This window comes from Lichenostomus cassidix, chromosome 23 (genome assembly GCF_008360975.1).
Source record: "Lichenostomus cassidix isolate B80296 chromosome 23, HeHo_3.0, whole genome shotgun sequence".
Lineage (NCBI taxonomy): Eukaryota > Metazoa > Chordata > Aves > Passeriformes > Meliphagidae > Lichenostomus > Lichenostomus cassidix.
This window is the reverse complement of record NC_139503.1, coordinates 5,993,623-6,021,194: the sequence shown is the minus strand read 5'-3', so window position 1 is coordinate 6,021,194 and position 27,572 is coordinate 5,993,623. Positions and strand designations below refer to the sequence as shown.

Genomic DNA, 27,572 nt, shown 5'->3' with positions numbered 1-27,572 from the left:
AGGGTTGGGAAAGGTCCTCCATGTCTGAGGCTATGAAACAAAGTTTCAGAGATTCCTTTAAATTAGAGATAGGGCAGGGACACAGCTTCCAGAGCACTCCTCTCTAGACTGAAGCACAGCTACTTGATGAATAAGATCATAATTTAATACCCTAACAGCATCTTTCACTTAAAGACACCATATTGTCCTGCAAAATTAATCAGGTTTCCACAGAAGTGTCTGACAAAAAGCAGATTATCAAGATGCAGAATTGTCACTTGCTAAGATGTAAATACAAAACCAGGAGGACCAAGGCCCAACATCTCTCAAATAAAACATGCTCAAACTTTTAATAAATTCTTTAAATAGCACAGAAATACCTGCATTTCCCTCGTGCCTGTTGTAAGGGACTCCCTGATTTCCATCTGCATTTTCATACCATCTACTGGGCAGATCCTGAACTACCCACCAGCACGTGCAGGGCTGTATCCCACGGCAGCTTGTCCCAAGCCGAGCCCCCCATGAGCCAAGTTTTGCTCCCCATATTAACACCAAGCCACAAGCCAGTGCCAGAGATGAAGCATAAGGATTGAAACCGCCGGCCCAAACTCCAAATATTCCCTGCAAACACATATACACAGCACAGTCTGGCCAGCAGAAGCTGAGGGTAAGAGGAGAGAAAGGCGAGAGGAGGAGGCCCAGCCCGCCGCAGCCGTCGCTCAGGCGTTGAACCGAGGTGGGAGAACATTTTCCCCCAATATTACTGGCTGAGAATTGCCGCGACCACATGGCTGTTCCCAGCCACTCAGTGCACGCTGTTTACTATAAACAACAACAGTAAACAGAAACTCAGCCAAAAAATCAAAGCCGGAGCCCCAGAGCTAGGTCTCCACGTCCTGACTTTCCCCATGGTAATGATTAGTTTCATGTTCAGCTGCTGAACCTAAACCATCCGAGGCCCAAGGGAGCCTAGCTGCTCAGTGCATCCCAAACTCAGGCCGCCTGTTCGGATTTGCCAGCTCTACCTTCAGTCATTCAGACTCCAAAGTGCTGCCACAGTTTTACACAGGAGCTTCAAAAAGCTTGTGGATTAAACCTGCGCGGCAGGAGCCAGCCGTCACCGGGGTTATTTTTAAACATCTCACTGTGCACGAAACGCTCAAATCTTGTTTCACTCCCAGCTCTACCTCAGCACTCCAGTCGGGGCGGCTGCGAAGGAGGCGCAGCTTTTCCCCAGGCATGATGGTTATGGGATTTCTCCGGCTGGTGCCCGGGGTCACCCCTGACACCTCCAGCAGCAGGATCTTGCGGGGGTCCTGCTCGGAGCACCGGGGATCAGCCCCACACACGCACTGGGGTGAGCAGAGGGTGTCACCGAGCCCCGAAGGGCTCGTGGGGGAGGAAGGGCACAAATCCCCCCGGGCACAGCCCGCAGCCGGAGGCTACCTCCTGCAAACCTCCGGCAACTCGGTCCCGCTTCCCCTTTCCTGCCAGGAGCGTCCGGCTGATACCGAACGGCGCCGGGGAGGGGGGCGGCTCCGGCCGGCCCAAGAACCGCTCCGAGGCCTCGGGGCGAGGCGGTACCGCAGCTGCCCAAGGCCCTGCCCGGGGACACCCGGCAGCACAACAAAGCCCTAGAAGAGGCTTCCCCGGGACGCACAGCCTGGCCGGGCTGCCGCGGGGCCGGGGAGACACCGGGGCGCTGCCACGCCGCCGGGAGGGCCGGTGCCGGACGGGCACCAGCAGGTGCAGGCGGTGACAGCCGCCCCCGGCCCGGGCACCGCGCTGAGGCGGCGGCCGGGCCGCGCTGACAGGACGGATGAGATCCGGGCCGGGCTGCGGGCCCGACCCCCGCTGCGCCTCCCCGCGCCGGGCCGGACCGAGCCCAGCCGAGCGGCCCGCCCCGGGCCGTCCCCTCACCTGCGCGGCCGCCGAGCGCTGGCGCTGCTCAGTCCCTCGCCGCCGCCGCCGCCGCCGCCATGTTCGCGCTGCGCAGGGAGGCGGGGAGGGAACGGGAGCGAACGGGAGGGAGCGAAGGGGGAGCGGCGGGGGATCGGGGAGGGGGGATCGGGTAGGAGGGACCGGCGGCCCGGCCCGGCCCCGCGCCGCCCCCGCCGCCGGGACGGCTCCGGCCAGTGCGGGGACCCCAAAAGCAGATCCACCGAGGCTCGGATGGGTCCGCTCGGCCCGGCTCGCTTGGGTTCGGTTCGGCTCCTCTTGGCTCCTCTCGGGTTGTCTCGGCCCAGCTCCTTTCCGGTTCGACTCAGCTCGGCTCGGGCTCGGCTCGGGTCCGGCTCGGCTCGGGTTCGGCTCGGCTCGGGTTCGGCTCTGCCCTCACAAAGTCTCCCCCCCACCGTCGCTGCGCCCCGGCCATGCCCGCTCAGACCGTCCTCCCGCAGGGACAGACCCCCGTCCTCATCCCGCACTCATGGGCACGGGGCAGACTCTCAGTGTCCTCCCTCCTCACAGGAGGAGCTCCTGTGCCCTCAAGGGACCCTCCAGGCACGGGGCAGACCCCCACCATGATCCTCAGCCTGGGAACGGCTCCCCGCCATGCCGTCCCAGGACCATTTAGGCACGGGGCAGACCTCCAGGGTGAGCCCCAACCTGGGGACAGACTCCCCTGTGCCATCGCAGGACCGTTGGGACAGAACAGACCTGCTCCCGCCATGAGCCCCAGCCTCGGGCCGGACCCCCCCATGCCCACCCAGGACACCTGGGCAAGGGGCAGACCCCCTCCATGATCTCCAGACATGGGAGTGGATGTCCAAGTGCCCAGCCGGGATGCTCTGGGCATAGGGCAGAAGCCCACTGTGACCTGATGGATCCCCTGTGCCCATCAGAGACCCCCCTGGGTACTGCAGAGTGATGTCCATCCTTGTCTGGGTCCCTACTGGGGGTGGCCAGGATTGGGGACAACCAAGTCTTGGGGACAGGCACCAGATAATCCCTTTCCTTCCAGACTGGGCAGGACCTCTCCCTGCAGTGCCATCCCAGCCAGACACCACAGATGTACAGGTGTATTTGGGGACTCAGTGTCCCCAAATTCCCCCCAGACAGAATAAGACCCCTGTGACTCCCAGCTAAAAGGATCCCTCATGCCACTGTTGTACCTCATTACCTTCACACATCATCTCCAGGTTCCATCTGAAGAGAACCCTGTGCAAGCTGACCCCATGAGTACCCTTGGTGCTGTCTCCTGACCAGAGATGGACCTCGCTGGGGACCTTCTCTGTCCTGTAGAATGACCAGAGTCTACACATGGTACACCAAAACCATCCCCTGTCACCTTCCTTCTTGGGAATTGCAAGGTAACAAGTGACAGATCAAGAGGAAACAGCCTCAAGTGCCAGGGGAGGTTTAGATTGGATATTAAGAAAATTTTCTCCATAGAAAGGGTTGTCCAGCCCTGGCACAGGCTGCCCAGGGCAGTGGTGGAGTCACCTTCCCTGGAGGTACTTCAGATGTGTAGATGTGGCACTTGGGGACATGGGTTAGTGGTGGCTTTGGGGTAACTGCTGGAATTCATCTTAGAGGGCTTTTGCAACCCAATCAATCAGTGATTCTGTGTGACATGGGCTACTGCAAGAGCCACCTTCATCCCCACAGCCCCCTATCAGGGTTGTCCCACCCACATCCCTGCAGCCCTTGCACCAACACCCCCACAGCCACCTCACCAACACATCTGTCCATAGCAGAGTCCACCCTCTGCTTCACCCCGAGCCCTGCACCCTTCATCTGGTGCAGCCATCTCCCACCCTTGCCAGTCAGGACACAGTGTTCCAAGTTCCCAGCTGAGGATGACATTTCCCATTTGCTCTATCCTGGCTGCTGGGTTTGCTGTGCTGAAGACTCTGCTTCCACTGTAGGGATCACAGCTGAAGGAAGCCATTCATCTTAAATAGCAACCAGGTCACACAGAAGATAGATACAGTCCCACCCTTGTTCACTGCCCGCTGCCAGATCTGTGGAACCTCCCAGTCCTGGCTGGCAACCCACGCTGATGCCAGCCAGGGAGGCACAGGGTGGGCAAGGGCTCCAGACTGGGACCTTCCCACCACTACCCAGCCTTCCAGGAAGGGCTGGAACCACCTCAGCCTGTTCCTGTGCTCCTCCCTTTTCCTCTGGGGAAGTCAATGGCATCACTATGATGGCTGAAGGCTGAAGTATTCCCAAGGGACCAAAACTGCTGGCTGGACTGAGGGCAAGAGACACCCTGTTGGTGCTCATGCTGTCCTAGTTCAGATGCTGGACTCGGTTCGGTGTGTGCAAGGCTGAAAAGAGCTTCTGCCTGATCAGCAGCTGACTGCTGGGGTCCACAGCTCTTTGATCCCCTTCTCAAGGGGAAAAAAAAAGAGATCAGTACTCTCAGAGCAAAATAAACCTGTATTTGCTTGTCTCTCACCACAAAAAAATTATAAATAAAGACATATACTTCATCAAACAGAGTGGGATTTCTAATAACTAGGGACAAAACTCTAAACTCAGAGCTGTTCCAGAGCTGCTGTTTGGAGGGTTCTCATGTCTTCTGAATGGTGGCACTGACCACTGCTGAGGGTCAGCACTGGCCTGAAACACTTGTTCTGAAATATTCACATTGAGGGATGGACAGTTTGAAATGCTGGTGAGGGCTTCTGTTTTAAGATGTGGAGTATTTGGTTGTGGTACAGAGGCATGTTTACTTCCATATCAGGCTTCTTAACGTTGCACCTCAGCACCTCCTCTATAAATTCGCAGGTATTACCAACGCTTCTCATGGGTTTCATCAACTCTGGTATTCCCTCATGTCCATAATAATCAGGATTTCATGAATGGAATAAATGCGCAAGAGCTCTGAGCTGCAAGATGGAGACAGGAGTGAAATTTCTGCATTAGTTTTAATCTGAAACGAGCAGCAGCTGAATTCAGAGGATTTACATATGACATCCATATGAGCACCCCAGGAATTCAGTTTGATTAATACTACAATGGAAACGAGCCACAGCAATGGTTTGCCATTTATTCTGAAGTGTTGCCAGAAAAGCTCAGCACATTTGCAGCCTGGTTGGGGCCAGCTCTTGGAGACGAATGTCTGGGAGGGAACCCCCTCAAAGGGGCACTGGTACCCTTCACTGGTACATGCATGGGGTGTTGGACACACTGGAGCAGGACCTGCAGGAGGAGAGGGAGGAGGGGGTTGTAAGGCAACATGACTGGGAAGAAAACCTCCTGCTGTCTTCCCTTCTCACCTCCCTCTTTCTCCCTCATTAGTGCCTTGCAGTGATGCAGCACCAAATGTCCTCCCAGGCCAGTTTCCTCTATTTGCATTGTTCCCATTAATGAACTTTGTTTTCTGCCACAAATCGATCCTCAGTCTGGTGTGGTTGAAACTACAGAGCACGTTCTGCTTGAAAGAAAAAGCCTAATGTTCCCTGGTCCGTGACCTTTTTATCTTGAATCTAATACTTAATAAAAAGGTGAATAAGAGGGCACAGAGATGGACGTAGAGGAGGAAGATCTAAAGGAACATGTGCACCTGCTTCTCTCATAGATATGTTCTTTGACCTGACATCTTCCTTGGAGAGGGGAGGGAATCTTCTCCCCGTGCCTTGAAAAGGCAGAGGAAAAGGTTATTTACAGAGATTAAAGCCCCAACAAGCAGCAGGTCACTTTGCAGAGCCTTCCACAAGTTTCCTTTCCCAGAAGAATCTCATATTGAGACCAGCTGTTGAATTTACCAGGGTCTGTCTGCCCAAAAGAGTCTATTTTTGTTCCGAAGACTGCATGACCTGGAAAATCACCTTTGTGAATACCTGAATGCTCTTTTGGTAGTGGGAAATATCCTGGCCTCACGTCCCAGGCATTTGCAGGCAGCTCTGTCCTTCTCTGTCCAGTTGCACAGTGACCCTCTGGCAAAGGCTGCCTGCTGCAAACCCCTGTGAGCCCCCAATATCCTTGTGAGGCAAAAGAACACATCTTGTCATCATAACACATACCTGTTTCTCCTGTTTCTTTCCAACTACTTCTATCTTTTCCACATCCCAGGTGGATGCCAAGCCTGGATGCAAAGTGCCAAGGTGTTACTATGCCATGTCCAGGGCTCATGGCCCCTGTCCTGGTTAAATATACCCATTCCTGTCAGTATAGGGACCCAAATTTAAGCTAAACCCCCTCTGTTAAAGAGTCACTCCTTGTATTTCAGGTCTGCTTTGCTCCCCCTGAACTTCTTCCTGGAGCTGCTGCTTTCTTGATCCCACCTTGCTTTTCCTGCTTAGCACCCCACCAAGCTTGGGTACATATTTATAATCCTTCTGTTATTCTAATATGAAATTATTATCTAATTATTATTTAATATCAATGTACAACCCATAATTATCCGATTTCAGGCTGTCACAATCCTAACTCAGCAGTTGTCTGATATTTCCAAAGCATGCTATACACCTCTGTCAACAATTCAAGGATGATTGTGTTTGGGTTATCCAGGTGTAGGTGTAAAATATCAGTTTATTTTGAGAGTAAGTTGCTGAAATTTCTTGGCTAATAGTGGTCTTGCAAGTCCTTCATCGGCCTTATGAAAAAAGATCTGGTTTCTCTGCAAAAGCAAAATTTAGAAAGTTATTGAACACTTGATTTGTTGCCGCTGTTAATAAATTTCCTGTGTCTATTAATAGACTCATATGGGTTTGAATTCCCTTTGTTCCCAGCGCCTTCTAAACATTTCCTACTGGTGCTCTTTGATCCCGCCAGCCACGAATCCTGCCCCTAATGGCTCATTTCTTCTGTTCGTACCCTTCACAAATTATTGCACGTCTTAATCCGAGCCGACCTCTCATCCTCCTATAGGGATTCACGGCTCCAGAGGCCTCTTTGATCCCCATATCGGAGAGAGACGCCGTTTCCCCGGGACACAGCGAGCTGCTGTGATGGGTCATTAGCGCGCTGGCTGCTCGTGGGCTCCCTGCCAGAGGCACTGGGGTGCGGAGAAGGGGCAGGGGCAGAGGGGACGGAGCAGCAGGGACATGGAAGAGCTGGGCACTCACTGCTCACTGCCGGTGTCCGCGCCTTGCTCGTGCCAAGTGAGCAGAGAGATCCTTCCCAAAGGATGTGGGAGAGTGTAAATCATATCCCTAAGTCCTGTCCTGTGAGACACAGGGCAGGTCTGAGCTAGATGAAAATTTTCATCAGTTTTTGACCTTTGCACTCTCACCCAAACTTTGAAACCAATTGTCATGTTCAATCCTCCTTTTGAACTTTCTCCCTTCTTTTCTTTTTGCTATTTTCCCCAACATAGCACCTGCTCAGCATCTTGAATTACTGTAAAAAATTTCTAGCAAGAGGTTTTTCAGAATCATCATAAACTATTGGACAGAAGAAACAGCTCAAGATATTGATTCAGTTTGAGTCATCTTTCTCAAACCTCCTATTAAATTTCTGGCATTGCTTGGATTCAGGGTCATCCTAGACTCACTGATCAATATAAAATGTTATTATTTATATGCCTTGCTATTCATTTGCCCTTACTGCTCTTTGACATATACATATCAATTTGGAATCATCAATTTACTATTTTTTCCCCTCTGTTTCCAGTGACATAGGAGGGATTCCTGCTGTTGCCCTCCTTGCAGTGATGTGACCATTTTCAATATCTGAAAAAAAGTTTCAGCAGGAAGTCCCCATCTCCGTTCAATTTTTCTGGCTAAATTTTGCTCCCTAAAAAATATAGCCAATAGCTCGCAGCTCCTTCATCAACTGCTGGCTGGGCTCACCCTCCAGCAAATGTGGCACTTTTCTAGTCCCTCAGGACAGAATATCCATTTGGAATGCAAAATAATATCAATTCTTTTAGGCACTGGAAAGAATACATAATTAACAAGCCAGAAAGTAGAGTCCACACATGACTGAAGGTCATATGTATCTTTTTGGGAAGATTTTCTTTGTAAGTGACAGGACAAGGGGAAATGGCTTCCCACTGCCAAAGGGCAGGGTTAGATGGGATATTGGGAAGGAATTCCTGGCTGTGAGGGTGGGGAGGCCCTGGCACAGGGAAGATGTGGCTGCCCCCTGGATCCCTGGAAGTATCCAAGGCCAGGCTGAACAGGCTTGGAGCAGCCTGGGATAGTGGAAGGTGTCTTTGCCCATGGCAGGAGGTGGAATGGGATGAGCTTTGAGGTCTCTTCTAACTCAAACCAGTCAGTGATTCTGTGATTCTATGAAATACTGCCCCAGCTCAGCTGGTTTTCTTTGGAAAATCTGTCATGTTGCACTAAGGAGGATGCAAGCCTAGTGACATCCAATGTTTTCAGGGTGATACTCTGGAGAGTCTAAGCCCAGGGTACACAAAGGCACCAGCTGGGAAGTTGTTTGAGTTTTTGTTGTGAACTATGAGATGTAGCAAGCCTTGAAAACTTGGAAAATCCCAAGGGACTAGGGATTTACAAAATTGTCATGATGGTTTGGGAAAGGAAGCCATGAACCCAGATCAGATGGTAGGAGGGATAATTGAGTTCCTGCAGCTACACACTGGCTAAAGAGCACAATTAATGGCTTTTGGTACAGAAAGTAGCTCTGGCTGGACAGACTCGTGAGCTTTGCTGTGAGAGACTGGGGCTGGTGAAAACATCCACTGGTCTAGACCATGTCTAAGCAGTTCTAAGCAGCACCTTGGCAGCACTGTGAGGTAGGGAGGCTGAATACAAATCCCTGAGGAAACAGCACCAGCAAGGAAATCATTAATGCCTTAAACTGGGCATGTTAAATGTCAGCTGTGCCTGGCTTTGCGACAGAGCCTCTGACCAATGCCAACGCACTGAGATGAAGGAGAGGTGCTGCTCCTACTGGGACTAGAAATTAAAAAGACAGAGCTACGAAGTAATTTTAGTAAAGATGATGATAATCATAAAATCTACAGTAAGGTTTGCAGAGGAGAAAAGTCCCAAGCAGGGCAGCTTACAGCTGCCAAACCCTCGGGACCATTAAATAGCCCCAGTCCAGCCACTATATTTCAAAATCCATCCGCAAATCTGCCCCTGAGAGCCTGGAAAATGCATACCCCAGGATGAGAGACTCTGGCTCACAAAGCATCATTCAGGGCAGCTTCAGAGTAATTTTGTGTATCTGCCTGACACTGGGTTTATGAAAAGGGGAATAGCAAGGAGTCAGGAGTGACCTAGATCCTTCACACGGCATTGGAAAAGCTATTCCAGGAACAACACAGCAGCTCTGCTGTCAGCCTCTGACAGGGCCTGTAGAAGCACAAAGAGGTCTGGAAGAAAAGCTACAAAAGTCTTCTGGGGGCTAGAAAAGCTCCTTGACTCGAGGTCAAGGAGCTCTTCATGCTTGGCACAGCAAGCTGAAAGATCTTTGCCACGGCGTGTGCCCCGCTTGTGTGGAAGCAGCTGGAAGGTGCAATGAGATGGAGGGGCTGGGAATGAAAATGGGGGTGATGCAGAGAGGGGAGAGGTCAGGGGTGGCCTGACCAGGACCAGGGAAGCTGAGCAGCTCACTCTGGGGTTCTACCCCTTCACACTGATCTGGAGAGGGGAATTCCTGCCCCAGAGCAGAGATTGCATTTACATAGCACACACCAAGCTTCTGTTTGTATCTGCAGAAGGACTTGTCCTGCCTTTCTGGGTTTTCCTTTCTCCAAATTATTGCAGCGCTGTCCCACCTGGAGGTGGAGTATGGCAGACCGTGCTTTCACCCACTGTGATGGAGAGACTCCACTGGCCCTGAATTGTCTGTTTTGTCTTTAAATGGAACATGAACCCTAGGAGGACCCTGCTCCTCAGGCTGACAGAGATCTGAGGGGTTTCTATCGCACTCGAAGCATATGGTTTACCATGTTTGTCTGAGGGGAATTGTGATGAACCCCAGCCCTTCCAGTGGCCCTGCTGGTCTCTCCCTTTCTTCTGGCAGCTGAGTTTTATAGGATTGAAATATTCAGCTTCACTACTTTAGGCTCAGCAGAGAGCGTTTGGGTGAGACTTGTGGCAGATAAAAGTTGCAGTAAGTGATCTCTAACAGTTAATTTTGGCTTTAATTTTTTGCAGTCCTTTTGCAGGTTTTTTCCCAGAAATAGCCATGCAGCCTGTTCGTGTCTTCCAAATCAAAAAGAATTATTTCCTGATTGCGTGTGATAAGCCTCTCCCAGGTCAAGAGAGATCTCAGCCATTTTCCTTTGCTTTGGGAGGTAAATACTATACCCCATGGAGGTGGGAAAGCAGGTCCAGCCCTTGGTCATTCCTGTGGGGCTGGAAGTGCTTGAATTCTACTGCTCCTCGCTGCAGGCTCCTTGTGCCACTGTGGTGCAGCAGGAATTCTCCCATCAAGCTTGCCCACTACTTGTTGGCAACCATTTCTACCTTGCATTTGCCTTTTCCTCATCACCACTTGCAGCAGATCCTTGACTGCCTGCTCATCTTGAAGCCAGTTGGACAATCATTTTGGTGAATTAATTTGTAAGTTGTTCATTAGGATTATTAACGAGTGCCAGGCTCTGCAGGACGTGTCTCCCACACACATGGGTACTGGGGGCCGTGGGCAGCTTCTGGACTGGGAGCATTTTCCAGGTCATCCTGTGTTTTCCTGCAGATGTGTCGCTTGGTTATTTATTGCCCATTGATATTGACACGAACACAGAGACTGTGTTGGAGAAGGGGGGAGGTTCCTGGGCAATCCTGCTGGGAAATGGCTCCCGGGGCTATTTCAGGACATGAACTCAGAGATCGGGCTGTTCAGTATGGAAATGGAGCTGTTTGCTTTCAGAAGAACTTTTCCTACGTAATGTCTTTGCTCTCCTCGGGACGTTGCCAGCATGCTGAGGAGACATGCATGAGGAGTTTTTTAAAATTCCAGGGCTTTGCCTCTGCACAAACCATGGAGCAGAGAGTCCCTCCCTGCCCGCAGTGTGCAGGGATTTTGAAGGGAAGAAGGCTTTTCCTATCATGTACACTTTGGCCTGCAGCACTGCCAAGGCCACCACTAAAACATGTCCCCAAGTGCCACATTCACATGCTTTTTGAACACTTCCAGGGATGGTGACTCCATCAGTGCCCTGGACAGCCTGTTCTGATGCCTGACCATCCTTTCAGTGAAGGTATTTTTCCTGTTATCCATTTTCAACTTCTCCTGGCACAACTTGAGGCAGTGTCCTCAGAGGACTCGGAAGGGGCCCTGATTTTCTTTTAAGACCAGCTTCCTTGTTCTGCTTAAATTAAAATTGCAGCATACTGCTGCTTCTGTGAGCTTAAAATCCAGCAGTGCCATGCATAGCTGAGTGACATCGTCTGATCTGATTAATGTTTAAAAATCTATAAAGTTCAAACATGATACACTTAATAGCAGGCAGATTTACAGGTGAAGTGTCATGTACCCCACTACCAGTTTCAGGAGGGGTTAAGTGCTGTTCTGTGATACAAAAGGTGTCTCAGGGCATGTCTGAAGCTACCCCCTGGTTATTTAGGAGATCTCTGTGTGTTTAGAGTCTTGAACTGATCCACTCTGAGCCCTTGAGAAAGGCTGTGCCAGACTTTCTCTCTTTGTGGGAACTTGCTTTGCTGGGACCAGAGGGACCCACTAATGCTAATTTGCCTCTCCCAGAACATTAATTGAATTGCAGATATAAATTGATATTAGGGTAGTCTGGAAATAAGATATAAAAAGATTTCCTGGCATGGTGCTGCAGATTTTTCTCTATTAACATTTTGCAGGAAACAAAACATGGCTCACAAATACCTGCTATTAGTTTCAGTGTTTATTACAGTGTCACCAGCTGTGCCAGAGACACGAGATCTGCAGGATGCTGAACATGGAGTGTTGGAGCCTATGGTGGCCTATGGGAGGCAGGAGAATGGGCATCACTAGGAGTTCCTGCTCCTGCTTTCCAAAAATAAGGGAAATAAGCCAGATGAGCAGGAGTTGAGGGGTGCTCCTGATGTGAAGAAAGCAAAAATTCCCCTGATCATCAGCAGGTCAGGAAAGGGCAAGTTCCTTTTTGACCCGAATCTTGTGGTGGAGAAGACACTGCAGTAGTGTTTACTCAGTGGCTGAAAATAAAAAAAATGCTCTTTTTTAAGAGCTCTGTCTCCTTCTTAGTGAGCAGCTCTTATTTTAGGGGCAAAATAGTGCTGAGCTGAGCTTGTGGCTGCTCGTGGCATCGTGGAGTGTGTCCAGCAGTGATTTCCCACTGATAATCTAGAGGAATGTGATGTGTGGGAAGGGCAGAATGAGATGAGCTCCAGGAGGGGCTCAGAGATCAGACACTTTCCAAGAGACTGACTGTGAGCAGTTCTGGCAGATTAAGCATGGGAAGAGAAGCACTGTGAGCACTGTGGAGCTAAAAAGCTGGGGGAGTTTTAGTAGGGGTGTAGCAGCAAGCCCATAAAGAAAAATCCTGGGCAGAACAATCTGCTGATGTGTAAGTTCATGTCAGGATATGGATGGGATGTGGGGAAAAATGGAAGAGCCGAAGTAAGGCAAAACATGGGGCAACTCCAGTGGGACTTGTGAGTCTGAAAGAGGGAATAAACACATGATGCTCATGAGAAAGAAAGAGAACAACAGATAGGAGATGAACGCCTCACAGGTGCCATGGGCCTCCATCTGCTTCCATAGGTAGGAGACATACCGAGCAGCCTGGAAGCACACCTGCTCACAAGGATGTTCCCCTGCCACAGTGCCTCCGGTTAAATGAGGGGGAAACAAGCCTGGGGAAATTTATCTTTTACATTTCCAATTTGACAAAACTGGCAGTGAAGAAAAGACAGTTTTGGGGTCTTGCTTTCAACCTTTCCAGGGTATGGTGTTTTGGTAGCAAGGCGCAGGATGGAGGAAGGGGGAGAAAACACTCAGAAAAGGGAAACAAAAATTGAAACATAGGGTAGGAAGAAACTTGATGGAATTAATGATATCAGGATTTTAAAATGATGTTTTCATTTTAGCTGTTTTCCCTTCAGTTAAAACAGTCTTCAAAGGTCGGAACTAACTCTCCTCCTAGTCCTGGAGAAGGGAGTAAGTAGGAGAAGCTGTGAAAAGCAGGTTGTGAGTGCTGAAAGGGCTGTGAGGGAGCCAGGGGTACACCAGAAACCAGCACTGCTCATGCTGCTGCATTGTGGGTGGGGGAGATTTATATTTGTCAGCTCCTCTGAGCCAGGTTAAAAAGTAGAGGCTGAGGTAGCTCCATCTTGGGCTCACCTGATGCCCAGGGCAGCAGAGAGATGCTTCTTCTGCAAAACCAGAGAGGTCTTTTCTTCTTGGACCTGGACTGAGATGAAAGAGGTGGGAGCATTTTTCCAGCCCAAACAGAGAGAAGGACAATTTTGGAGCTCTGGTAAAAGCTCCTGTGACCATCACTGAATGCCCACCTCTAGCTCGTGCATCTGAAAGGATTTCTCACACACCCAGCTGGGACCAACCCCAGCCAGTGGGCCCAGAGCTGACTCAAGCATGACTTGGAGGTTTAAAACTTATCCACCACATGTCAATCTCTCCTCTGCCTCTGAAGGTCTCACGGTCTAAGTTCCTGCTGTGTTACAGAGCTGGTGGTACAGGTGCTTTACTGGGAGGGAGCAGGACTGAGGTTCAGGAAATGCTCAGGGGAATGCAGACTCTGGGTTTATTGCTACCTTGTCTGGGCGGGGGCTATTCCTTTTTTGGGTCCAGTCAGGTTTGATAGGTGATGGAAATGTTCCCTCATCCCTTGCTGCTCTGAATCACTGCTGGAGCCTCTCAGCGCATGGCTCCAGCTCCCCTGTGGCATTTGGAGCCAGCTGGGTTTGCAGTGAGCTTGTGGCAGTGGAGACACAGCTGCAGATTCCTCAAGTCCCTCTGTAACCTGGAGCTGCCTTCACCTGGTGTGTGCCTGGGCAGAGCCACACAGTGTGACACCTGCCATGTGTTGTGACACCTGCACTGTGCTGTGACACCTGCCCTGAGCCAGGAGAAGCACCCGTCACTCAGCACAATTCTGTGCACAGAGTCCCTCACTCGAAGGGAAGGCTGGTGCTTTAGGCAGTGTTTCAGAGCACTAATCTTCTCAGTCTTGGGGGAAAAAAATCTGCACTTTTTCTATATTATTCAATGTGCACTTGAGCCTTTTCCTGTGCTGGTTGAATGTTCTTAAATGTCCTGCATTTTCCTTTAGCTTCATTTTATCTGCTTCAGCTCCTTGTTGCCTTCACTCCTTCCTTCCTGATCTGTGCAGGGGTGATCCCTTCTGCTGCTGCTGCTGCCAGCAAGTAAAGGGCTCTCCATGGCCCTGAGGACCAAAAAGCTCTGGAGGTGAGAAGGTGAGGTGCTGCCATCAGCACATTTTATATCCCAAGGACCAAGTTCCTGACCCAAACAGCTCCCAGCTACCTCCTCTCCTTTCTTCTACAAAGACCCTTGATTGTACTCATCATCAGGTGCAACAGCCTGGAAAAATATCAGGGCTGGCCAGGAGGGTTGAGTGAAGCTGAGGATAACTTTGAAGAGACTTGGACCTGGTCATATAAGAGAAAAGGAAAGAAGATAGGTTGGAGAGCTTGGTCTGAGATGGGGTACGGATGCTAATTAGGAAATAGTTTGTTTGAATCTTTGGTGCTGGACAATTTTTAGTGCCCAAGGGGGGAAACTGAGGCAGCAACTGAACCAGGCTCTCCAGATCCACTCCAGGCTCTGCAAGGTCATTTTCCTCCTGATATACCTTTTATTGCAGAAAGGCCTGTTGGGGACATCCAGAACAGACACTCTTGAGGCAAAGCCTTCAGCATCTACTCTTTGGCTCAAGAAGGACTGAGTTGACTGTTTTGTCCTTACAATAACCACAGATGTGGGGTGGGTGGTGTCACTTTTAACATGAGTGATTAATTTACTACAGTCCTTCACCTGGAAGTCAGAAAAGGGGTCCAGGACTGGGTTGTGCTACTGCATCTCTTCCCAGACTTGAGCTCCTGGCCCCCTGTGTGGTGCTGTGTGCCTTCCAAGGGGCTGGGCAGGCTGGCAGCAGCAGGAAGAGGAGGAGACAAGTAGCCCAGGGAGCTTCGGCCATGTGGTCCCACCTGGTCCCCTCATGCCGCCGGGGCTGTGCACCCCTTGAGTGGAGGGGATGAGGTTGTGTGAGCCCAAACCCAGCCCTTCCCATCCCGTGAGGCTGCAGCAAGGGATGGCAGCAGCAACTTGCTGGAGGGGGTAAAAGCTGCAGGTTGCTGAAGGAGAGAAATACAGCTCATAATAAAAGCAAATTCTTGCCCCCTTTACAGAGGCCATAAATCCTGCCAGACCCTCTCCAGGTGACTCCTGCTTGGCATAAGGGGAGAGCTGAGCTTTGGCCATCCAATCCTCTCCCTCTGACAGTGCATTCACAAGGTGAAATATCTCCAAATTGCGCTGCTGATTGTGGCACAGATTATCAGCAACTGCTGTTGGGAAGCGTGGCTCAGGCGAGAGGAGCGGATGGTCTTGTCTCTCCTCGTTACAGGCATCTTTACAGCAGCTGAAACCACCAGAAGTGCGGGCAGGGATTCAGGCTGTTGGAGGTGGAAAGAGACACATTTCCCAAGAGATTAAAAAGAAAAAGCTTACTGTGTGTTGTTTCAAAGCTCAGTTGGAAGCAAAGGGATGATTACACACCATGATTACACGCCGGCATTGTCCTTCACTGCTCAGCATGACCTTCCTGCTGTGCCTCTGGGGCACCTTAAATCTGGTCACCTGTCCCCAAGGCCTGAGGAGGCTTCACTTCCCAGAGCTGCTGAGGTGTTCAGGCTGAGCAGCATTGTCTCTGGAGCAGAGGGACAGGGCTGACATCCCTCTGTGCACTCAGATCTCCTGCCTCACGTCCTGGGACACTCTGTCATGGAAGGGTGGGTTTAAGGGCAAACTGGGGACAGGGAGTGTCCAGGGAAGCTAACCTGTGGCAGTTGGGAGGGCTTGAGCCAGAACTTCCCAGCCCCAGTCCTGCCAGCCTCCTGTGGTGGTGTTGAAAAGCTCCTCTGAATGATAGCAGCAGAACTGGGGCTGGTTTGAACCTAGGAGAGGAAGTGACCTGCTGGGCAGGGAGGTCAGTGATGACAGCAGCAGGGTCAGACCTGCTGGCTCAGGCTCCACCTTCACCCACAGGGACGGCCCAGAGGTACCTCTGCATCCTGCCAGAGCCCCTGCTCCCAAAGGAGCACACTCCAGCCTCAGGTTAGTCGTGTGTGGAATGTCTGCAGTATCTGGGCTGTAAGTGCTGCCATCCTGGTGAATATTTGTGAGCCATCAGAAGTTTAAGACACAGCTGCATCTAACACAGAGACCCCTTACAGTCATTTTTGTAGATGTTCATAGTTGTGTGAAACACCCAGCTGAGCTCCCCACATGCTGAGTGTGCCAGAGGATGAGCTGTCTTGGAAAAGTCAAAGGAAAATGACCATGATACTCCTGAGGATATGAGGAGACATATTATTTCCCCATTGTTTATAAACAACTTCTCGTGCCTTCAGAAAGTTTGGCTCTGCAGCTGTAAGAGCCCACAGGAGATGCTGAGCTCCCATCAAGTGTGTGCTGACAGGGGCATTGGAGTGGTGCCCTTGAGCCTCGGGGCCAGTCAGGGACAGGGATTACCAGTGCCCAGGGGCTGTGGGAAGGTGTGGGCAGTGCTAGCAGTGCAGCAGCTCCCAGAGTATCAGGACATGCTGTACAGCAGAGCTGAGGTGACCTGGTTGGAAGATGCTTCAAGGATAACTTTGGAATTGCAGCCTGGAGAATTGTGATTTCCTGATGGGCAAGGGAGGTTCCTTCCTAGGTTGATTTCCTGAAATATGAGAGTGGCTAAGAGTGTTTAGAACTCTCCAGCCCCTGCCAAGCTTTCTGAGACTCCTGGCTGTGTCCTGCAGGATTCTGTCCTGCCTCCCAACTCCACCCTGCTGGTGCTGGGAGCCGTGGCTTCTCTGCTGCCCAGCCCTTGCCAGGCTGGCAGATGGGCACCCATGGCTTCCAGGCTCGCTGAGTCCCCAGCAGCTTGCCATGCAGGTTGCTGCAGAGTGGGGATTGCCAACCCGCTTCACAGCATGCCAGACGGACCACCAGGCTGGCAGGGATCCCCTGCTCCATGCTGCCCGCTTGGCAGGCTTGCAGCATCCCCAGGCTGGCTCGTTCCCTGGGGCTCTTGGCCCAGTGCTGTGGCAATCAGAGTGTGCTCAGCACCTAGAACCACCAGGACTTCCAGGTGCTGCTTGGGCAGGAATGCTGGGAGCTTGAGGAACCCCAAAACTAAATCCTCTCTCTGGCACTACAGCACTTTGGGGTCTGGAGTCTGCTGCTGCACCCACCAGGGTGCCAGGGGCACAAGGACAGTGGGTGAACACTTGCTGGCACCCCTCATCCACTGTCAGAGCCCTGCAGGCTGGAAGGCAGCTCAGATCTCCTGAAGAGCTGCTGGGAAGGATCTAGGCATTATGGCTCTGTGTTAGGGAACTGCACAGTGCTGAGCAGAGAGTCCTGTTTCCTCCAGAGCTCATGGAGGATCCCCTTGTAGCCATGCTGAGGGGTCATCCCTGTCCATGCTCATCCTCTGCCCGTCCTTCATCAGGGTCAGATGGTAGAGCCAATGTGGGCTGGGGGTTGCTGTGGGAGATTCATGGGTCTTTCTCCACACTCCCCCTCACCCCGAGCACAGTCTGCCAAGCAATTCCATCCAGGAACATAAGCGAGTTATTGAAAGCCTTGCTGGCAGAAACATTGGGATCTAATTTCAGCGTGTGAGTGAAAATATTATTCTCCAGTGTGAGGGCAGAAGTGATGAAAGAACAAGAGGCTTTTTGAGATGGGTTGAGAACACCAAGTTACGCCAGGACAAAAACTGAGCAGCGATTTCCCAAACCCCAAACTTCCTGCAGAAAGGTTTTGGTTGTGATTAAACCATTGTTAGGAGCTTCCCTTTGGTCCAGGGTGTGATTTCTGGTCCTGGGGAAATGCAGAGGAGGCTGGCTAAGGTTGGAGCAGGAGCTGGAGGGCAATTGTGAGTTTGGGGGCTGGGTCATGCGTGGCCTCGTGCAGTCACTGTGAGGGTGGCCTCGGCTGCTGTGGGTCCAGGCAGCAGAGCTGTGCTCAGGCACTGCCTGGGGAACAACAGGAGGAGGTTTCCCCACACCGTGGGTCTGCTGGAGCATGGCCAGCACAGCCGGTGCAGGTTGGCAAAGCAGAGGCTGGGTTTGTGGGTGCATCAGAGCCTCAGGGGTGGGACTTGCAAAGCTCCCTGCCAGGGGAAGGTCCTCATCTGCTCTGGTGCCAGCCTGGCATGGCAGAGAGTATCCTGGTTTTGTTTGGGATAAAGTAATTTTCTTCCCAGTAATTGGTACAGTACTGGGTTTTGGATTTGGAATGTGAGCAATGGTGGTAAAGTGATGTTTTAGCTATTGCTGAGTAGTGCTTCCTCTAAATCAAGAAATTTTCAGTACCCCATGCTCTGCCAGTGATGGCCAGGAGAGCTGACCCAAACTGGCCAGAGGATATTCCACACCATGGACGGTCATGCCCAGTATAGAAACTGGGGGACTCACCTGGGGCTGCTGACGGAAGCTGGGGGATGGGCTGGGCAGTGGGTGGTGAGCAGTTGTATTGGGCATCACTTGTTTTTCTCAGGTTTTATTCCTCTTGTTATCTCCCTTTTCATTTTCATTACTACTATTATTATTATTATTATTATTACTATTAATATAATATTTTACTTCATTTCAATTATTAACTTATTCTTCTCTCACATGGGTTGATACTTATTTGCAGGCTGAGGTTGAACCCCAGCAAGGGTTCAAGGGACAGAACCAGCCATCCTGCCCCAGGCAGGGAGCACAGGAGAAACTGGGGTTTCCAGCTGCTGGTCCCTGTGAAAGGCCAGGACAGTGGTGGAGGTGTTGGGACAGTGCTGGGGGGCTGAGATGCTGCTTCTCTTGCTCCCCGTGTCCCCCCACACAAGGCCCTTGGGGCCAGTGCTAGCTCTGTCTTCTCTCCCCACTGTGGGGACTGTGGGGATCTTGTCTCCAGCAGCCCTGGACCCAAGCCAGGCCCCTTCCTGGGACATTGATCTTTCCAAGCTCCTGCAGCCCCCAGTCCAATGTCAGACATCAAAATCCCAGTGCCCAGGAGAGCAGAAAGATCACACGTGTGGCAGGAAAAGGCTGAGGCTGAGTAGAAGGACATTTATCTCCTCAAGCTGGGCTTTGGTTGCTCAGGAGCTGCAGCCTTTCATGTGCTTTGAAAGGCAGTGCTGATATCTGGAGAAGAGATGCCTTCAAATCCCAGTCCTGCTCTGCTCTGCTGTGTAATCCTGGGCCGAGCTGTGCAGGGAGGGGCTCACATGGACACATGTGCACCCCATGGTTGGACACACAAACACATGGATGCTGCGAGCAGGGCGTGGGGCAGACCATCTCCAGAGGTTCCTGTTGTGAGCAGGATTTGGGGCAGACCATCTCCAGAGGTTCCTTTCTGCCTCAGCTCTTCTCTCATTCTGTGAATGATTTTATCCTTTGCAGGATATGTGCAGGGAGATGGCAAAACCAGCAAGTGCACACACAGCCTAGCTTGGGTTCTTAGGTTGTCAGGCTGTGGGGAGATGTGCTGGGGTGAGCTGAGCCTCTGCACAGGTCCTGACTCTGCAGATATCCTGGACAGGACCTGTGATCCCAGATTGGAGCAGGGCCTGGAGTGGTCCTGGAATGAAGTGGTGCAGGCAGGACCAGCCCAGCCATCCCACTGGCTGCTTGGAGCAGAGCTCCAAGGCAGGGATGAGGCAAGAGAGAAGGTGTCTGGTGGGCTGCCATGCTTGGCTGCCCTGCCCAGCACATAGGACATCCACACTGGGACCTCCACGAGGCTCAGTGCAGATCCCCAAGCGCCCAGGGCTGCCCCCAGGGAATGGAGAGGTGACTGGGGCTCATTTAATCTCCCTTTTATTTCTTCTGAAATGAGACTCACAGTGGTCTGAGAGAGGCCCTGTGAGCCTAGAGGAGCTGCTTGGTGGGCAGGGGACAGCTGTGGCTGGCCATGGAGGTGTCACTCATTTGTACTCTGGTGCATGGAAGCACCAGCCCAGCCTGGGAGCATGACATGGGATATCTAGGGAATGTCTACAGTGTGGGAAGAACAAGACAGCTCAGTGCCGTTTCCTGCTGGAGGAAGGTGATTTTTGGCAGTGGGAAAAACATAGCATTTCCTTGGCATTGGCCAATGCAGGGCAGCAGCAACTGGAGAAACACCAAGGCTGGACCCTGGCTGCCACCAGGACCATCCAAAAGCTGTACATGCATGGGTGTTCCCAAAATGAGCAGGAGCATGCCAGAAGGACTGATGTCCTGAAAATCAGGGCCTTTCCCCTAAACTGAAGAGGCAAGAGTGTGATCTCTCTGCATAGTGCCAGAGCAAGGGCAGCTGGAGAGGAATTGAGGAAGCCAGGGCTGGGAGGCTGTGTGGGAAAAGACCCCTGCTGTGCACTGCGGGGGGATTAAGTCCTTCCAGTACTCAAAGGGGGATTATAAAAAAGGAGAACGACTTTTTACACGGGAAGAGAGTGCCAGGACTAGGAACAATGGCTTTCCACTGCCAGAAGACAGGGATAAATGAGATATTACAAGAAATTCTTGTCTGTGAGGGTGGGGAGGCCCTGGCACAGGGTGCCCAGAGAAGCTGTGGCTGCCCCTGGATCCCTGGAAGTGTCCAAGGCCAGGCTGGACAGGGCTTGGAGCAACCTGGGATAGTGGAAGGTGTTCCTGCCCATGGCAGGGGAGTGGAACTAGATGATCTTTAAGATCCCTTCCAACCTAAGGAGTTCTCTGATCCTGTGCCTCCATGGCAGTGGGGGTTCAAGGTGGGATGAGCAGCCGTGCCTCGCCCTCGCCCTCGGGAACAGCCTCGCACGGCCCCTGCGCGTCCACCGTGACATGCGACCGCCGTGTGCCCCCCGGGCCGCTCCAGTCCCCCGCTGCCCCCGCGGGGCTCGGGGTGGCGATGACGGAGCCAACATCCCGTTTCCGTGGCAACCGCGTGTCCCGGCGGCAGGTCCCCACCAGGGGGCAGTGGCCGCGCGCGGATCGGCGCTGCCCGGGAGGGGCTGGCCGGGGGCGGCGGGGGGGACAGGGACGGGGGGACATGGACAAGGGGATAGGAACAGGAGGACCGGGACAGCGGGGTGTCCCTGCGGCCAGCCCGGGACAGAGGCACCGGCCCTACAGCCAGTCGGGCACAGGGGGTGTATCCTGAGGCCGCCCGGCAGAGGGGGATCCGGCCCTGTGCCCTCGGCACCCCTGGTAGGGAAGGGATCCGGGACCGGCGCCCCGCGGGGATAGGGAGCTCCCCCTGCTCATGCTCGGGGCACCCAGAGCCATCCCCCGCGGTGACCCCGCTGGGGACAGCCACCTGCTGGGGATGACCGCCGCTTCAGCCGGTAGCAGGCGCTGGTGGTGGCACCTCTGGGGCTGAGCGTCACCTTCACCCATCCGCTGTGCCAATCCTTGGATCTCCCTTGGATTCCTCCCGGAGTGAAGCCTGCACTGGTCTGAGCCCTGCTGCCTCCCACAGACCTTCCCTAGAACCTCCCTATATCCGAAGTGATCCAACTGTTCTTTCAAGTGGAACCAGTGCAGGTCAGAGTCTGGATAGAACCATAGAATCATGAAGGCTGGGAGAGAGACTTTTAGGATCATCAAGATCATCTTTTCTCCAGCATTGCCAGGTCCCATCACTAACCCATGTACCCAAGTGCCACATCTACGCTTAAAGCCCTCCAGGGATGGTGACTCCACCACTGCCCTGGGCAGCTCTGCCAGGGCTTGATAACGCTTTCAGTGAAGAAATTTTCCCTAATATCCAATCTAATCCTTACCCAGTAGAACTTGAAGCCATTTCCTCTCCTCCTGTCCCTATTCCCTGGGAGCACAGCCTGACCCGCCCCCCCCCCCAGCTGTCCCCTCCTGGCAGCAGCTGTGCAGAGCCACAAGGTCCCCCTGAGCCTCCTTTGCTCCAGGCTGAGCTCCTTTCCAGTTCCCTCAGCCTCTCCTGGTGCTCCAGATCCTTCCCAGCTCTGTTCCCATCTCTGGACACACTCCAGCCCCTCAGTGTCTGTCCTGTCATGAGGAGTCCAAAACTGACCCTAGGACTGTAAGTGCCCCAGAAGTGCCCAGCACAGGGAATGCCCAGCACAGTCACTGCCCTGGTCCTGCTGCCACATCATTGCTGGTACAGCCCAGGTGTCATTGGCCTTCTTGGCCACCTGGGCACACCTGGGCTTGTGTTCAGCCACTGTCAGCACCAGCGCTCCCAGATCCTTTCCTGACAGGGAGCTCTCCAGCCACTCTGCCCCGAGCCTGGAGTGCTGCCTGGGGCTCCTGGGACCCAACGGTCACAAACAGGATGGTCCCTCCAAGGGCTTCCAAGGGAGGAGCTCAGGCCATGCTGGGGGGGGCTGATTCCCCCCACGGTGGGACAAGACCCCTACTCAGTTCCCTGAATGCATCTCTGGCTCCATCCTGCCTTGGCACCGGAGCCAGCTGAACTGGTGCCAGGAGCACATCACCACCATCAGTAACATCGCTAAGACAAGCCTCTATTTGCATATTTTATAGCATTAAACATGCACTGCAGCCCACAGAACACATCACAGGGGCTTTGTGTCCCCTCAACAGCCTCTCCCCAGCCTGGTGGGGACACCAGCTGGCTCTCCCCACGGGTGACCATCCTTTCTCAAGGAACACATTAGCAGGATCCCCCATCCCAGGTCCTGCAAGGGAGGATGGTGACCAGTAAATCCTCCTGTTCTCAGAGAAAAGCCTGTTTTGCTCTGGCTTTCCCTGACTTCAGTCCTGTGCCTTTATAGATGCTGTGCTCAAAATCAACTCCCCACCTGCTTTTCCTGGCCTGGCTGTGCTGTTTCCAGTCCCATCATCTCCCAGAGCCTGGTCCTTACTGGGATGGCTGCAGGTATGGGGTGTGGAGAGAAGGTGGGGAGTCTGCATCACCTTGTGGCCCTTGGCCAGAGGGGAGCTGTATGGACATCACCTGCGTGCATGGGGGGAGTGAGGAGGTTGGCAATTTAACCAGATCCTGGGTGGATTTGAAAGAGTCAGAGGGAAAGCGTGTGTGGATTTTAGCCCTCATTTGAATGCAGCTCAGTGCCACAGCATTCCCAGGCTGAGAAGGAGTTTTCCCCGGCCTCTTGCATGGCTCCGTAGCCTCAGGCACACAAGCACAACAAGAAACATCTGTCCTTCTTTCATGCAATCAGTTTCAATCACTAATAATTATCTCTCCTCTTCCCTTTTCCTCCTCTGCTGGCTGCTGTCCTAGTGCAGCATGGCATTCCTGGAGGCCAGGTACCCGCCTGCTCCGTGCCAGGGCTCATATGCCACGGGCACACCAAGCTCTACAGCTTTTGCTGGCCAGATATGGCCAGGGCTTAGCCTTGCTTGCCAGACCCTGCATCCCTGGGGATTTTGTTGAAAGCCCCAGCTCCTGGATGCAGGTGATGGGGAGATCTCAGCTCCCCTTGCTGGATAAAAGCAGTTTCCTTCTTCTTCAAGGGGGAGGAACCTTGTGAGTACAGACTGATGAGGCAAAGGCACTGAGGTTCTTTACCCTTTTAGAAAGAGATTTCTGGACTGTCCCCTGGGTTTTGGATGCCTGCATCCCTTGGAGCCATCATCCATCTTCTCCCTCTGGAGCAGACAGGAAAGTGAAGATGGTTTCCTGACAATGCAGGAAAACACAATTCCCAAAACACATTGTTCTCATGGCAGGAAGATTTGGGGTGAGCACCCAGCTGGGGGTATTACCCTCTTGCTTGTGGGCAGATTTTGGTGTCAGCTGTGTGGGAAGATCTGCTGCCTCAGCCTGGGAGCTGGGAGTCAGGTTAGAGCTGGATTTACAGTCAGTTTATCGAGTTAGCTCTGGGCTTGTTTTAAACATTGGCAAGTGGTGAGCTCCTGGCTCCGAGTACCTGTGAAGATGAGACATATATATATTTACACATCTGCTATTAACCTAAAAATATAACCAAGTGGCAGATTACCTGCCTTGGTTTTCCACAGAAATGCAGGGTTTGGAGTCCTTGCAGGGAACAGAAAAGGGCTGATCCACCCTGCAGGTCACCAGAGCTGCCTCATGCCCAGCTTGTTGGTGCCAGTGCACCATGGGATGACCCTGCAGAATGGGCAGGGAGGAGAGACACCTGGAGGGTGCCCAGTTCTTGTGTGGACACAGCACTGATCACAGCTCAGCTCTTCTCCAGAGCAGGACATTCAGCATGGATGTCATACAGCATTCCCACAACAGCTGCCTGTTGAATTTTCCCTAATATTCAACCTAAACCTCCCCATGAGCAACTTGAAGCCATTCCCTTTTGTCATTTGTTCTCTGGGAGCACAGCCTGACCCCCCTGGCTGTCCCCTCCTGTCAGCAGTTGTGCAGAGCCACAAGGTCCCCCTGAGCCTCATTTTCTTCATGCTGAGCTCCTTTCCCAGCTCCCTCAGCTACTCTTGGGGCTCCAGTTCCTTCCCAGCTCTGTTCCCTGCCCTGGACACACTCCAGCCCTTCAATGCCTGTCATGTCATGAGGAGTCCAAACTGATCCCAGCATTAGAGGTGCCTCACCAGTGCCAGCACAGGGGACAGTCACTGCCCTGGTCCTGCCATGCCCTGGCTGGTACAGCCCAGGTGTCATTTGCCTCCGTTATCTAGGGAGGAGTTTTATTGAGAGCAACGAGACTTAAAGAGGAGTGTTTGTCTCATTGACTCTGCCTTGCATTTGGTCATCAAACCAACACGTCTTGTCCCTGACAGCCTTGGCCTGCTGGGGAGAAGCTCCCCATATGCTGTGAGCTCTGTGGGGGTCCTGGATACCTGGGCACTGAGCTCAGGGACCACTGTTCTTCCAGCGCTGTGGCTGCCTGCATGGAAACCCCTCTGTTGCCATCAGCTCCAGCAGATCACCAGGACTGCTGCAGTTGTGGCACCAGCTGGGGAGCTTGCTCTGTCAGCTGGAAACTCAGCAGACCATGAACTGCAGCGGGGGCTCAACATGAAAGCTGTGCAGGGGCCTCTGGGTTGTTCATATGCTGTAGGTTTTTATGTCTGGGATTTTGCACTCACATCCTAAGGGAAACCCCTGACTCACAGCATCCCTGCCCATCCCCCAGGATGAGCTGCTAGCCCTGCTGCTGCCATGGTGGCCAGAGCATTGATCCACTGGGTGCCCCTCACCCAGAGCCACTCTGATAAATGTTCAGGGTGCAGCAGACTTCAGAAGAATGGAGAGAACTACTGAACCCTCAGAGCAAAACCTCCTCCAAACTTATTCGTCCTTGCCCACCTTAAGAGCCCTCATGCAATGCAGCCTCACCTACTCAGAGCCAAGGTGTCAGGCTGATATTCATTCCCACCACCAGCACTCCAACATGGTGCACACAGTGGGAGCCAGCCTTGCAGGCATGAAAAGGCATCCATGAAGTCCTGGTTGCCTGTTTTACCTTAGACACTGTCCTGGCCCTCTCAGAGATCCTGCCTTGCCCTGGGGAGTGCCTTGCCCTGCCTTGCCCTGCCTTGCCCTGGGGAGTGCCTTGCCCTCCACTGGGCTGAAATATCACTTTAGGGGACCACGATGAGATGAATCCCAACCCAACGCACATGCTGAGAACGTCCAGATGGAGAATTAGCGTAGAATATCAGATGCTCCTCACGTCTTTCCACAGAAACCTTTGAGTCATTTGCTCTGAGGCTGCGTGGGTGGGTGGGTATTTGTGCTCGTGCACGTGGGCTCACACCTGGCTACTTGCGCAGACAGATTCCTCCTGTGGCCATGCGAGCACCCTGGGCAGACCCTGAGCTGAGCCCTGCACACTCGGGCAGCTGGTGGTGCCTGCAGGGAGGAGTTCCCAGAGCCCCCCGTGCAGAGGGATCTCCTGCAGGCAGCAGCAGGCGAGGGGAGGCTTTGGCGTGGCCACCACGGCTCGGTGCTCTCCAGGCAGCACTGGGTGAGCAGAGCAGGCTGGCAGAGACAAGATAACATGCCATGAGGAGCAAAGCTGCTTGAATCACCTCTAAAATGCCTTATGCGATCAGACACTTAGCACCTCCAATCCCTGGCTTGTCCCAGGTCACGTACCACAACCGCTCTATTACTAATATCATTAAGATCCCTTTGCTGGCTTCTAAATAATAAGCATAGGCGGGGACGCTGTGATTAATGGAGGGCTGATGGATGAAACCCCCTGTCACCATTTAATACCTGTAACAATAGATTCATTAACTAGGATTAGTTTCAGACATAAGCTTTCTATACCCATGGCTATTACTCACTCAGTTCATTAACAGGACAGCATTAGTTCTGGTACCTTTGAGCTGCAACACATCCTGCATACAAATGATGCCCGGTGCCGTAACTTTCAGGAAATCCGAAGACTGTTTATAAAAAACTGGAATCTCTTAATTCCAACCTGTCAAGTGAAGGCATTTCTGCTCTCATTTTCTGCACGCTTCATTTCTGAAGGTGAAGAATGGAGTGGATGTGCCAGAACACAGATCCTCACTGCCCCAGATCCTGCCCTCAGCAGAGGCCAGGAGCTGCCCAGAGCCGCTTGTGGGATGAGCTCTGTGCCACCAGGCTCATCGTGGCACAGCACTCTCATTTCCCAGGAATTAACTCCAGAGAGTTTGACATGGTGGTTATTTCCCTATGCCACCAAATGTGCTTCAAGGGATGGTTTGGCCAGCTGGCAGTGGGCTGCTGCGTCCTCGGCATTTATCCCCACGCAGCATCCTCCCAGGTTTGGCCAATCTGTGTGAGAAAGAAAACACTTTTATTCCCTGTCTGGTGTGTTTGTAAGCTTATTTCTGTCTGTGCTCCCTGCAGACATGTGGTCGGACACTGCTGGGTGGGGATGTGATGGATGCAGGTGGTGGAGGATCCCTGGTGTTGGGAGAAATGTGTAACCAGGTGTCTGCAAAAGGTAAGGGGGGAGGTCAAAAGGGAGGAGTGTTTGCTGTCCCCATGGATTGTCACACAGGGAAATGCTCCAGCTGTAGTTGCCAGATGTTTGCTTAGCTGGGGATTTTGCCATGGTGGCTTAGCTGTGGTGGGGCAGTGGGTGAATGAGACTTCTTGTCTCATCTTGATTAGCAGGAGAGCAAAGCCACAGGGACACATGCCTGGCTTCATCTTCCAGAGGCTCTCCCTGCCTCCTGCTGTACAGAAACCCGAGGCACAGTGCTCAAGAGAGAGATGACTTTTGCACTGCAGTTCAGTGGGTTGTAGCACAGGCTGGGTGGGACATCCTAAAAGCCCCTGTGCCTTGAGTGGTCACAGTGTTGGGATGGACTTACTCTGGAGTGGCAAAATAAATATTTTTCAGTATTGTCCAGATGAGTCTGACGTGGGGAAAGTAATGCCCTGGCATTGCCCAGGGAACAAGAACACAGCACCAGCTGCTTCCTCCCAGTGTACAGCAGCAGATCCCATTGCCTGATGACCAGCTGCTCTCACATGAAGCCTAGCTGCTGGCAGGATATTCCCCTTGTCAGAGAACCCATGGAAAAACGTATGTGTATCTAAAAATATTTGAGACTTGAAGTCAATCTGAAGGATTTTTCTCTACTGTGGGAAGTGCCTTC

General features: G+C 52.6%; 1 protein-coding gene and 1 long non-coding RNA gene across 9 annotated transcripts in view; one reads left to right on the top strand and one right to left on the bottom strand.

Annotated features, from left to right (window-relative positions):
* The window catches only part of SCMH1 (Scm polycomb group protein homolog 1), a 69,559-nt gene extending 67,539 nt beyond the window's left edge, over nucleotides 1–2,020 (bottom strand). For 6 of the 8 annotated variants that reach the window (XM_085081174.1, XM_085081179.1, XM_085081177.1 and 3 more), the window contains exon 1: nucleotides 1,900–2,018. The gene's annotated coding sequence lies outside the window, so the exon portion shown is untranslated. Of the gene's footprint in view, nucleotides 1–1,899 lie in introns of all 8 variants that reach the window. The other 2 variants (XM_085081176.1, XM_085081175.1) reach the window with 2 other exon arrangements.
* Nucleotides 2,021–22,824: 20,804 nt separating this feature from the next.
* Nucleotides 22,825–26,599, top strand: LOC146427904 (uncharacterized). The gene is made up of 3 exons (XR_014856292.1): nucleotides 22,825–22,890; nucleotides 23,553–23,641; nucleotides 26,452–26,599. It is a non-coding gene; the product is annotated as an uncharacterized LOC146427904 (long non-coding RNA).
* The last annotated feature ends 973 nt before the right edge of the window (nucleotides 26,600–27,572 follow it).